At 44.2% G+C, this 13,410-nt stretch overlaps 2 protein-coding genes across 3 annotated transcripts in view; one reads left to right on the top strand and one right to left on the bottom strand.

The window, feature by feature from the left end:
- LOC121442747 (small VCP interacting protein) overlaps positions 1 to 7,884 on the top strand; it is a 29,258-nt gene extending 21,374 nt beyond the window's left edge. The window contains exon 5 of the transcript XR_005973596.1: positions 7,861 to 7,884. The gene's annotated coding sequence lies outside the window, so the exon portion shown is untranslated. The remainder of the gene's footprint in view (positions 1 to 7,860) is intronic.
- The window catches only part of Gas2 (growth arrest specific 2), a 115,461-nt gene that overhangs the window by 7,530 nt on the left and 94,521 nt on the right, over positions 1 to 13,410 (bottom strand). The window lies entirely within an intron of this gene.

Raw genomic sequence — 13,410 nt, 5'->3', positions numbered from 1 at the left:
GGTACTTCTGAAAGCATCAACTTCTTGCTGTGACAAAATGTTTAAAAGTGCCCTTCCCTCAATGACCCATGCAAATGAAAGGCAATGAATAAAATGCTATAAAGTCAGAGGGGGGAGGGGAAGGAGAGAAAGGAAGAAGACGGAGGGAGGGAGGGAGGGAGGGAGGGAGGGGGAGAGAGAGAGAGAGAGAGAGAGAGAGAGAGAGAATATACAGGAACCAGAGGAAAAGCAGCAGCTGTAGGCAGTGGCAGAGCGCTTGTCCAGTGTGCACAAGGTCCTGGGTTCTAGCCTCAGAACTGCAAAAAGAATTTCATTTAAAAAGGATGAGACAGGTGGCGCTACAAGTTCACAGGGGTGACTTTCCAAAAGAAGATAGACAAATAACTCCTGGAAACTACTGAAAACTTAGATTTCAGAGTGGCCTGTCACCTCCATCAGATGAGCACGGAAGGGTGGCTAAAATAATGATGGCATGACACCTGTCTAAGGGCTGTTAGTTCCCACAGACTGGATGTGCTCCACCACAGCAGGAGGGAGAAGGGCAGCATCTGCACAAACTGAACCAGAATTACTCCAAAGTGGGATTGGGCAGGTGGGAGGGGGACACGGGATGGAAGATGGGCTGGAAATACGGAGACAGATGCAGTCAGATGCTCACTGCCTACCCAGAAACTGGTGATGTGGGTCTTCACTGCTTCGCATGTTAGAAAGTTTTCCACAGAGAGTGTTGGACAGAAGACTCCAGCTCCACAGCTGCGGCCATCTCAGGCCAAGATCCTCTAACCTTACCTGGGTTGTCACAGCCACCTCCGTGTCTCTCAGTATACTCTCAGCTTGGCAGTTACAATAAAGATGCAACCCCCTGGGGTCACCACGGACTGCTGATGATACTGGATTCCCCTTTAACAAACTTGAAGAATTTTGGATAATGGAGCAATCTAATCACCCAATCACAAATCTGTTAGCAACAGGTTACTGGAATTTGTGTTTATAAAATCCTTTCTGATACTGCTTAAGATTATTTTTAATATTCTTCATCATTTAAATTTTCCCATCAGCGCAGAGATGACCTCAGCACCCTCACACAAGTCCTTGGCATGATTTGATGCTTGTATACCCTCCTGTTTTCTGGAAGATGCATCTTACTTTATACGCCCAGATCTCTTTCCAGCCACCTTCACTCCAAGACCAGGATTCCTAGTTCTCCCTCTCTGTCACCATGTTTCCTTTAACCCTACTGGGCACCAAGGAGCTTTCCCAGGGTCAACATTTTCTTTTCTGTATAACTCCATCTCTAAATCATTTTCGGTCTATAATCTATTTTTGGAGAATTCTTATAAAATCTTACTGACTAGATAGCCCCTGAGATTAGATGAAATTTATGAACTATTCTCATTAAATGATGCATAGGTAGACAATTCCTTTGTATATATGACATTTCCAAAGCACTTTTATCTTTTATATTTCTTACCCATAACATTGCCCAGAAAAGCAAGCTGTACCAAAAGACAGTGCTCATTTCTTAGGGTAACCAACAGCTGTCCACCTGTACTCCAGGCTTGTTCGGTAGGAGGGAAACCATGCATGGCACCGTAAACTTGACCAACTACCTGGCTGGTGAGAAGACCCTGCTCCTGCCACTCTGCCACTGCCCTAAACCAGTACAGTTCCAAACTGCATTCTAAATACGTGTCTTTTCACCCACACAGAAGTGTCTCTCAACCCCTTGCCACAGAAACATTTTCTTTTTGGAGCAGTTGGAGACTGCCGCAGAAATCCACTTCTGGGTGACTGATCAAAATGCCTAAAATGACTGGCCACAGGGTGGCCAACCCTAGATGATAAATGTACAATAAAAGTCCTTTGTTTTCTTCTTCTACACAGCCAAAGTCATTGTCTTATCTGCATATTTTATCCGCTCTGAATCAAAAGTCTATTGAATATTCTTATCTTGCCATTCATTCTCCACAGGAGCAGGTAGAGACTGGAGTGCTGTCCACATTTTTCAGTCTTCTTGCATCTGAAGCACAGAGAGCTGAGAATTCATCCCTGTCTGCTCTTGCAACGCTGGTCACATGTTAGCATGTAATGAGACTGCTGTTCCACAGGGCCCCTCGGTCCCCCGTGGGGAGGAGGCACAGCCCTTGTTTATAATGTTGCACAAAGCTAAGGCCCTGGGAGCATCCCCAGAAACCCAGTGCTCACTTTTCCCACATAGACTCTCAGAATTGCCGCACTACTTTTGCTCTGGAATTTGTTTTCACCTTTAGAAATTCCAGTCGTTATTTTTATCTAGATGTGTTCATTTTTCATCAGGTCTTCTGCTTTGTAATCACACAATTTTTCTTTTCTGTATTCTCCCATCTACACTTGTGTGCCCATGAGCTCAAATCTTTCACGTGGGCACGTGCAGTCACGTGACACACACGTGGGAACTTACGGAAAGGCTCCGCATGCATTCCACTTCTCCACAGTGAACATACACTTGTCCCCCTCCTCTGCCTTTTCACTTTATCAATTATGAAAGGGAACATTTTGTATGTGTTCAACTCTGGTGGCCCAGCACGTTGCAACTACTTTCTGTTTTTCTTTCCACGGCTTCCACAGGATATGTATTTCATGATAAACTTCATGTTATGGCGGGCTGGAGCACCGGCTACTCTCACAGAAGACATGGATTTGATTCCCAGCATCAACATAACAGCTCCCAGCTGCCTATAACTCCAGTCCCATGTGATCTGATGCCTCTGCAGGCACTATATATATATGTGATACATAGACACAGATGCAGACAGGATATCCATATACACAAAATAATTAAAAATACATTTCCACTTTTAGAAATTAAGTCTTTAGAAAATATATATTTTACATTTAGTCATGTGCATATATGTGTGCATGAATATGTGAGTACAGATGCCCTTGGGCGCCAGAGAAAGGGTGTTAGATCTCTTGGAACTAGAATTAGAAGCAATTGTTATCTGCCAGATGTTGGTGCTGGAAACCAAACATGGGTCCTCTGCAGGAGCAGCACTAGTTTTTAATGGCAGACCCAGTTATAAATCTTAAGGCATGGTTTCCTCACCCATTTTCTTTTTCTCCCCCAACAACCTGCTCCATGCCACAAAAAATAGGTTCCTGTTTGCAAACCCTTAGTAACTGCCCTGCACAGGGCTACATCCCACTCTGTCAGTGGGAACGGCCCTGCAGGGCTCTGCCTTCCTCTGTCAGTGGGAACAGCCCTGCAGGGCTCTGCCTTCCTCTGTCAGTGGGAACAGCCCTGCAGGGCTCTGCCTTCCTCTGTCAGTGGGAACGGCCCTGCAGGGCTCTGCCTTCCTCTATCTGTGGGAACAGCCCTGCAGGGCTCTGCCTTCCTCTGTCAGTGGGAACAGCCCTGCAGGGCTCTGCCTTCCTCTGTCAGTGGGAACAGCCCTGCAGGGCTCTGCCTTCCTCTGTCAGTGGGAACAGCCCTGCAGGGCTCTGCCTTCCTCTGTCAGTGGGAACAGCCCTGCAGGGCTCTGCCTTCCTCTATCTGTGGGAACAGCCCTGCAGGGCTCTGCCTTCCTCTGTCAGTGGGAACAGCCCTGCTGGGCTCTGCCTTCCTCTGTCAGTGGGAACGGCCCTGCAGGGCTCTGCCCTCCTGTCAATGAGTGTATGAACTTTCCTGTGTCCTGTTCACTGTACTGCTAAGAAGGCACACTCATGCTTTCACATGACCGAGCATGTTCGCCTGTTGTGCTCCGCTTCCAATTCAGCTTGCCTTCAGCAGTGTGTCTGTTCATTTAACTGCCTCTTACAGAGAAGCATCTCTAGTTTGTTAACAAATGAAAACACACCCTTCTCTGTAGCAGAAGCCTTGGGTGAAGATGGCAATGGGACCAACTCACTCTGATCTGTCCTCCTATTGTCTCTTTAAATTTATTATTTTTAATTATGTCTGTATGTAGGGGCATGCACAGAAGCACAGGTGCCTGAAGAGGCCAGATTAATTCGCCTGACTTCTGGAGCCAGAGTATCAGGTAGTTGTGAGCTGTCCAACACAGCTGCTGGGACTTGAACCCAGATCCTCTGCAAGAACAGTAAGTGCTCTGAGTCACTGAGCCATCCCTCCTATCTCCCCTTACTGTCTCAAGTGCATGCTTCTCTTTATTTTGGTGCCTTTAAGTTTATTTATGTAGCTTTATGACCCAGCTCATACAACAAAATAAAAAAAAATGTTTTATATTTCTGTTAAAGTCACTTTGATGGTTTCCATGCCTAAGGTCTCCTCCTTTCTTCTTTTGGACATACTACTATTAATACAAACTTCTGTAATGGACATGGCTGTTGCATCCTCGGGCCACTGGTTCTGTTATGATTAACATATATATATATGAGATACACCTACAGTGTGGCACCAGTAGCTACCATGCTTCTTCCACTTTCCTGGTGTCAATGTAGAGGATGCTGCATTTCTCTATTTCTCCCCAGCTCAAGCAGTTCCACAGAAATCCCCCTTGTGGCCAGGCAGTGGTGGTGCATGTCTTTAATCCCAGAACTGAGGAGGCAGGCACAGATGGATTTCTGTGAGTTCAAGGCCAATGTGGTCTACAGAGAGACTTCCAGGATGGACCCGGACTCCAAAAGCTACACAGAAAAGCCCTGTCTTGAAAAACCAAACCAAACAAACAAATGAAACACAAAAAAACAAAATAACATTGTGTAGTCTCTCAGTGTCTCTTCATCTATTCATTCTCAAATGTCAACCTTACCACCCTTTCTTCCACATCTCTCCCATTCCTCATGAGGCCTGTGGCAAGGAAGTTAATTTTACCTGGTCCACCTTTCTTCCCCTCTCATCGGGAATCTATCTGATCTCTGGCAGTTGTTATTGCTGCCTGAGTTTCTCCAACATTACAGTTTTGTTATTACCTCTGCTCCTGATGCTATTTTTATTTCCCCTCTGAAGTTCATTTGTATGGATGTTTTACTTCCAATTTTCTTTGATACTATATAGCAAAAGTAGGTCTTCTCTGTGTGGGATCATATTTTATATTTCTTTTGATTGTAACATAATTTTAATCATCTCCTGCATACACATGTCAAAGTTGCTATAATAAACTTTTGCACAGGAAGTTACTGGGAATATGTTCAGATTAGTCTGTGAGGTTAAAAGGTCTTGTGTGCAGAAGCTCCAAAACAGAAGGCAGATCAGTTGAAAAGGAGGCACCAAGGATTCAACTGAGTTATGTCAGCAGAAATATAGAACCTATGGCAGAGGATTGAAGTCCACAGGGCTTGAGGTGGCTTCTTGATCTCTCTGTCTTCTTTCCAACCTGTGCAAGAACCTTGTTCAGATATTGTTCAGATATATGAATTGAGACATTCCACAAAATTCCTCCATTCTTGACTCAGACTTCTAATAATACATCTCCAAGAACAAACTCTTCCAAATCCTAGGATTCCATAGACCAGGAATGGGCTGTATTTCGAGGTCAGGATTTATAGCCAAATACTCCTAATCTTATGTTGTGCATGAAAGCCAAACAAGGGTCAGGGGATAGATAGGTGACTTAAGAAGTTCCTGGGAGATGACAGCACGGCAGGAAGGTCACTGAGGGGCATTGCTATCTTTCATCCCAAACCTCAGTCAGCCATTTCCTCCTCTGTCAGCCATTTCCTCCTCCTCCGTCAGCCATTTCCTTCTCTGCTGCACCATTTCCTCCTCCTCTGTCAGCCATTTCCTCCTCTGTCAGCCATTTCCTCCTCCTCTGTCAGCCATTTCCTCCTCCTCCGTCAGCCATTTCCTCCTCTGTCAGCCATTTCCTCCTCCTCTGTCAGCCATTTCCTCCTCCTCCGTCAGCCATTTCCTCCTCCTCTGTCAGCCATTTCCTCCTCCTCTGTCAGCCATTTCCTCCTCCTCTGTCAGCCATTTCCTCCTCCTCCGTCAGCCATTTCCTCCTCTGTCAGCCATTTCCTCCTCCTCTGTCAGCCATTTCCTCCTCCTCCGTCAGCCATTTCCTCCTCCTCTGTCAGCCATTTCCTCCTCCTCTGTCAGCCATTTCCTCCTCCTCCGTCAGCCATTTCCTCCTCCTCCGTCAGCCATTTCCTCCTCCTCCGTCAGCCATTTCCTCCTCCTCTGTCAGCCATTTCCTCCTCCTCCGTCAGCCATTTCCTCCTCCTCTGTCAGCCATTTCCTCCTCCTCTGTCAGCCATTTCCTCCTCCTCCGTCAGCCATTTCCTCCTCCTCCGTCAGCCATTTCCTCCTCTGTCAGCCATTTCCTCCTCCTCCGTCAGCCATTTCCTCCTCCTCTGTCAGCCATTTCCTCCTCCTCCGTCAGCCATTTCCTCCTCTGTCAGCCATTTCCTCCTCCTCTGTCAGCCATTTCCTCCTCCTCCGTCAGCCATTTCCTCCTCCTCTGACAGTCATTTCCTCCTCTGTCAGTCATTTCCTCCTCCGTCAGCCATTTCCTCCTCCTCCGTCAGCCATTTCCTCCTTCTCTGCTGCACCATGCGGTGGAACTGCCCTCTACCAGAAACCTTCCACACACTTTCTCTACCTTAGGAAAGAATGTTCTTGCTGTGTGACAGTCTCACTTAGCATCCTGATCACTCTCATTCCCCGCCTGAATAGAATACAGTACTTCCAAGGACATAGAGAATGGTATGAAATCGATTTATGCATATTTATTTATTCTGTCTATCTCCTAAGGGAAGATGGAGACCACAAAGAAGTGATTATTTATACGGAATACATAGGCCTATCTATCTAATGTCCAACATTAGGTGCCTCGATCTTTACTCACCCTTCAAACACTACTTTCTAAGCCATTGCTCATCAAATAGTATGGTAACCCCTAGCCTACCACAGAGAAGCTGGTAAATACATCTTCATTTTTGTAGATGCTAACAGTCCATTACATAACAGACTCTCAGCAAGTGGCTGTGGGTGGCTATGAGATGAGACTCAAGCCTTAAATGCAACTGAGGGTCATAGTTCACACCCCATATTAATGTCCTCTCATCTGGTTTCTATTCTAAAGGAGAGGATGTAAAAAGACTCAGTTTCTCAGATTTCCTTGTAGCTCAGTAACTATGTGGCTCTCATCATCCACAAGGAGATGGCTAGAAAGGAAGTCCTGGGCATCTCTATTCCTTTTTTCCATTCTGAAACTCAGATGTGGTGACTTCAGCTCCAGCCTGTATAGCCACATAGTGGGTGTAAAGAAAGGAATATGAAGAAGCAAACATTGAAGTAAGAAGAGCAGGACAGTACACAGATAGGACCCTACATCAAGGAACCTTGGCCACCATCTCTGAACATTAGTGTTATGACATTTAATCCATAAGAACAACAACAAAATTTTGCTACATGTAATTATATGAACTGTGTTCAGTGGAAACTAAAAAAAATGCAGTGACCACCAAGCAGCTGTATACAAGAGGAATATTTTTTTTTTAAAACCAGGCTTTATGGAAGTGTATGTGAGACAACCAGGCACTGGGAAGTGACCAGAGGCATGAAACATAAATCTGACAGGATGTGTTGGGCTTGCTGAGGATGATACAGCGGTATGCATGGTGATTGTGACCAAGAGAATGAAGAGACCTTATCATCAGAGGAGCCAGCCCATGGATGGGTGGAACCCTGCAAGCCTAAATTCACCACCTGGTAGCGTTTGATCCTGACTCTGTCACTGGATCATGCAAGATGTGTCCCCAACTATTGCAAACACTAAACTAAAATATAAAAATTACTCTTTATATATCCTTATCACAAAAAGATTTTGTATTCTGCTTCTCAGCCCAGGGACAGTTAGAAACTAATCAATTAATATCTCTCTCTCTCTCTCTCTCTCTCTCTCTCCTCTCTCTGCCCAGTTTGTCCTCATGTTTGCTATGTAGTCAAAGATAACTTCAACTCCTGATCTCCTGACTGAAGGTGTGTACCACCGTTCGCAGTTACACAGTATTATGGATGGACTCGAGCCTTGGTGAGTGCTAAGCAAACACTCCGACGGATCCATATGCCCAGACTGGCGTTTAGCAGTATCTGGAATTATTTCTTGCTCTTCCAGGGCGGGCGGTGCAAGAGATGCAATGGTCTAACAAGGAAACATCTGTATGTCAACAGCTTCAACTCCCACTTTGGCTGCTAATGAGTGCTTCATACGGAGAATTAAACTTCTGTGAACACGTTTTCTGAGAGCACAATCTACATCTTAGTCATTTCCCAACCTCAACCATAATTTTGTTTCTCCTTCTTCCTAGTTCCCCTTTGAGGGTCACTTGGACTCTTTAAGATAATTATCATGCCATGCACAGTAACATTTCAATAATGGCAGTGGGAATAGAGGGGAGGTGATAGCATGACCCTTTCTGAAGTAGAGCAGGCAGGCCTTGCCAGAAGGAGCCTTCTAGTTGTAAGGAGATGCGTGCTGTTTCAGAGTCACTGGGACTCTGAATGAGTCTCATAAGTAGCAAGAAGCCAATAAATCCTCCCATTGAACTGGCTGCAGATTCATTACTGCATATTTTAAAAGGAAAAGGGAATCAATACACTTCAGCAGATCCATCCAGCCAATGTGATAACTGTTTCAAAAAATAGCAAGGTAAAATGTCACGTGGTAAGCCATAGTGCAGTCGGGAATCAAAGAAAATGGCCTAGTGTGTTGAGTGTATACTAATAACTGGTTTACTGGCTTCAGTTTCGCTGAGTTGGGTGGTGCTTTGTGGTTTTCATTTGTAGTAAAATCCAGGGCCTCATACCTGCTAGGTAAAAGCTCTACCAATGAGCCACACCCCCAGGCCAAATAAGAGACATGTTGCATTATAGAAGTAAGGGGGGTGGCACTGCTGGAGTTGACGGCATAGAGGAAAGGTTGTATACGACCAAAATGCATTGTGCTCACGTTGGAGATTCTCAGTGATAAAATAAAATTATAGGAAGGATGGGAGGGAGGGAGGGAGGGAGGGAGGGAGGGAGGGAGGGAAGAGAGAAGGAAGAGAGGGTAGGAGGGGAAAGGGAAGGAGGAAGACAAACAAGGTACCCAGGGGCTTTCTGACCCACATGATCACAGCAGAACTGTATTTACTGAGTCTGAGCAGTAGGGGGCAGCAGCACATAAGTACCTGGGTTTGTTCATGCACATAAAGAAATGAGTGCTGCTTTGTTGAAATATTATCTGTGCAAAAGAAGCCAACAAGAATCACCCAACACCTCTCACCAGCGCATCACCTCTTGTATTTTCTGAGCTCAGAATTCTTAAGCTGCTGTGCTTTCGGAGTCCTGAATATTTGTGTGAAAGCAAATTATAAATAAATACAAATGATGTGGCTATAACTATATATATATGCATATGTATGTAAATTGCACACATAACACATCACTGTGTGAATACATAATTAATTTTATAGTGAACACAGTACGGTAACTGCAGTATGGGTTGCGTTATACAGAGCACTGCATCGCTCCCACGGCTTCTGTCACTATAAGGGAAGGTAGTTGCTGTTTCGTTGGTGGTTTAGTAGCTAAGGGTCAGAGTTATGGAGTAAATTGATCAAGGCCACATGCTATGATTAGCTACAGCACTGGGATTCAAGACTACACACAGTTCAGTGTTCTGAGCAGCTGGGGATGTGGCTCAGACCCACAGAACTTGCCCATTATGCATGAAGCCCTGGGGTCCACTCTCAGCCAAGGGATACAATGTCCTAGATACATCTTTACATGTAAGTTATTAATTAGTAGAGGTAACTAACTTTACCTATATTACTCTTCCCAAATGCTAACCCTTCTGTATAACAGACACATGATCGCTTCTTGCATCATGAGTAAGTGGATGTCTGCCTATAAGAGAGCAGACAAGTGGGTTTAGGGCAACTTAGTAAGCAATGAAACACAGGACTAATCTGATTGGTTTATCATGAAAACCCACCTCAAGGAATTCTTAGAATGTCCACTGGTGTTTCGAAGGCTCTTGCTTTAAAATAACCTTTATAGTGTTAGCTTGAAGTTCCTTTGTATAATTTTGAACTAAGCCAGTAGGAATACAGATCTGCTTTCGGAAATACAAGGCAGCAAGCATGATGATAGTTGTAAAAGAACAAAGATGAATGATGAATGTTTTAAGCTGTTAGGGGTAGAGCTCTCACTAGCAGGATTTATCTTGGGAAAGAAAGACAGACTATAAGTTTGTGGGGGTGTGGTTTGGCTTGCTTTATATAATCTCTCCATGGAAAACTACCTCCTGAACATCTCAGGGCAGTCTTTTATGACTGTAATCCTCTTTGCTTAGACTCAATTATAGGTCAGCACATATAACATTCTCAGTATTACCATACAAGCAGTTCCCATCGTGTGATATCTCCCCCACAACATTAAATCAACCCTTCACAAGTTCTTGGCTGTCTACCTTCCTACAGACTCTTATCCCTGAAGAGGGGAACTGGGCAGCTTTCTAAATCTCCTTCAGGTAGAAGATGGCCCTTTGTTCAGCACTTAGGTTAGCAGAAGTCTGAGCCAAACACCCAAGCTCTGCAGAAGTGATCACAAAGCCAAGATGGAGGCCTCTGTCACAAAGAACTTGTCATTCACACAACCTGCCAAGGCATAGCTGTGGAGGTTCCTAGGCATCCCTCTTCACCAACAGACAACAAAGTCCTAAAATCAACAAGTCCACTGCTGTATGCTGGCCTATCTCATTCCTGAAGGTTAAACCTCTGGGGCCAGTGCCCTCTGACACTCTGTGATTAGCTCTGCTCTGGTAGAGCAAGCTGTATCAGCAGAGAGAGAAAGCAGTTTCCAATGGGGTCATGCGTCAGCGTGAGTCAGAGCACAGATTCTCCCTCCCCTGGGATGAGTAAACAAGGAGGTGGCAGAGCACCAGGCTGTGTACACTCGACCTTCATCAGCTATGCAGACTAGAGGATGTGCTTTGAGTGCAGTGGACGTTTTGTTAGTTGTTTTTCTGACCGATGTTTCCCCCTGGTAATGATGTAGTCATTCACATAGGCTGTACTGGGATGAGGAGACATTCCCAGCTCGCGTCAACAAGGTGGTCTGAGTGTTCTTTCAATAGAGACATAGCATTTAGAGCGGTGGTTCTCAACCTTCCTACTGTGGTGACTGTTTAACATAGTTCCTCATGTTACGGTGACCTCCAAATACAAAATTATTTTCATTGTTACCTCATAACTGTAATTTTGCTAGTTATGAATTATAAATTACTGATATGTAGATGGTCTTAGGTGATCCCTGTGGACTATCATTTGACACCCCCCTCCGATGTAAAGGGGTCATAACCCAAAAGTTGAGAACCACTGCGTTAGGCTATGATGGAGTTTTTCTATTCTTCTCTATTTTCCTCTATCCATGAGGGTATTCTCATAATGTGGCAAGGAATTTGTTGTGTCAGGCCTACTGTAACCTCTTAGTCATCCTAGAAGATGGAATAGTCAGAAGATACATCTCAACTATGACCCTAGTCCTAGCAGTCAGAGGCAAGAGCAGGTATGGGAAATGAGGGAGAGCAGATGTAATACTTAAGGGCTTAACATGGGAGGAGAAGACACCCGGAAGAACATTTTAGGTGGAATGTTATTCTGAGATTCGGACTGAAGGAAAGATCCAGAAAGTTGAGTATCCACAATTGGGGTTACTAGCATGGTGAGTAACCTAGCAAGCTTTGCCTGTGAAGAAGGACCAAATGAATCTAAAGTTTAGATGATGCGGCATGAGAAATTCCCATAACATGCCTGGTTCTTTATGCCAAATAATATGGAAGGATGCCACTTACGTATCTCTTTTATAAATAAGAAAACCAGGTTCCAGAAGATCCGGAGTCTGCCACACACCACTGTGTACGGCTGAGCTGCAGAGACTGATGGGAGACAAAAAAGGTAAACTTTCTGAGCTTGAAAGTACCTTAGATACCAGCCAGTCAACGTTTCCCGCTGACAGTGACAGCGGGAGCCCTTACAGGGTAGTATTCCCACGCTGACTTTTCAACAGAGATCAAAATCTCAGACCAGCTGGGTCTAAACTTTACTGAGTAATAACAATAGTTATTGATTGGCTAGGAGCTAAGGGGTCCTTCTACTCTTTCAACACTGGGTTTTGAAGGAATAAGAAGCTAGTGATTATGTAATGATTATTATGGTGGGGATGATGCTAACAAAATGAAGACAGTGATGGTGATGATAATGATGATGAGGGTGACAGAAGTTATGATGGTGATGATGATAAAGGGATGCAATGGTGATGGTGATGATGGTGCTAACTGTCCTTCATTAGAGTCTTGTGAGTAAAGCTACAGGCTAGTAGCTCCTCTAATTTTCACAACAGTATGTCCTAGATATGATGAATCCTTCTCACAGAAGATTTATATCTTAGGTTGCCAGATCCACATTACATTGTAGTAAAAAATTTGTGTTAGTCTATATCATAATGCTGAAAGAATTTCTCAGCAAAATTTACTGCTTAAGAAATAACATAGTCCCTTAAATCAATCAAAAATATGCATAATGTAACACTATGCAGAATATCATCTGACTTGCATTAAGAATCAACTGTTGTTATAATCTGACCTTATTTTCTTTTTCACCCAAGCATCCTTGTCATTGCAAAATACAAATGACTGTAATTTCTAACCTAGGGTCCTACTTCTTCAAGCTCAAGACCAAGACTTATGGAAGACCATTATAAAAATGATTCCTGCTGATATTATGTTTTTGACTTGATAATGCATTACAGTGAGTTAAAAAAAAAAAACCTTGATGCTTATCAGTTCCTTATCTTCAGCCCTGAATCCAGATCACCAATTACGGTTTTCTTCCTACTGACATTCCCAGTACAAACCTACAAGTTTTTGAAGGGATCATCAGAGCCCTCCTACAGAAACAAAGGCATCACAGACACATGAGAAGGGCTGAGCACCAAGCTTTTTTTCTCTGACAGAGAAAAATTACAAAATATAAATGATAAACAGCTCTTGCTAGAGATTTTAATTAAAGCTTGAATAAGAAATTCTAGATCAGGCCAAGTGGCAGCTGCACCAATTTGACCTGCTGCAATAGCCCCACAAGGACCCGAGCCAGGAAATATTCTGTGAAAGGGGCCATCATGCCCTTGCATGCAATTTAATCTAGCTCTCGACATGGGCTAGTTCTGAAGAGCCTTCAGGGAGACCTTCTGCCTCTGTGAATAGCTCAGAATTCAAAGCAAGCTGCACTTGGTTGCTTAGTGACACCCCACTGTAGACCACAGGATGTTTTAGTGCCGGGGTCCCTTATTGATCAAAGAACAACATATTCTGCTACTCTGTCCCTCGGTTTTTACTGCAGTTATTAAGCAAGATTCTCTTCACAGCCCGCCTAAGAACTAGCTACCATGTAAATACCATAGACTCGTTCCCTCCTAAACTGCTTGCT

The sequence above is a fragment of the Microtus oregoni genome, unplaced genomic scaffold, assembly GCF_018167655.1.
Source record: "Microtus oregoni isolate MIOR12 unplaced genomic scaffold, Mior012 000000F_ref0000247, whole genome shotgun sequence".
In the NCBI taxonomy this organism is placed as follows: Eukaryota; Metazoa; Chordata; class Mammalia; order Rodentia; family Cricetidae; genus Microtus; species Microtus oregoni.
This window is presented reverse-complemented; position numbering and strand designations above follow the sequence as displayed.